Raw genomic sequence first — 230 nt, 5'->3', positions numbered from 1 at the left:
GAGCCTGCTCGGAGCGAACAGCTGAGCTCACTCATCGGGGAATGTGGCAAGGAGGGGAGGCTGCCGGCGACCACGGAGAAAAGGGAGGAGGGGGCTTCCTCTCCTCGCAAAAGGCTGCAGCCCCTCGATGAGTCCGAGCTTGGGCATGTTTTTGCTCTGTGGGGCCCGGCCCGATGCGGTGTGGGGCTGCCTCCTAAGACTAACCGCGCGCGCAACGCCCTCTTCCTTGT

The sequence above is a fragment of the Lacerta agilis genome, chromosome 16 (assembly GCF_009819535.1).
Source record: "Lacerta agilis isolate rLacAgi1 chromosome 16, rLacAgi1.pri, whole genome shotgun sequence".
In the NCBI taxonomy this organism is placed as follows: Eukaryota; Metazoa; Chordata; class Lepidosauria; order Squamata; family Lacertidae; genus Lacerta; species Lacerta agilis.
This window is presented reverse-complemented; position numbering follows the sequence as displayed.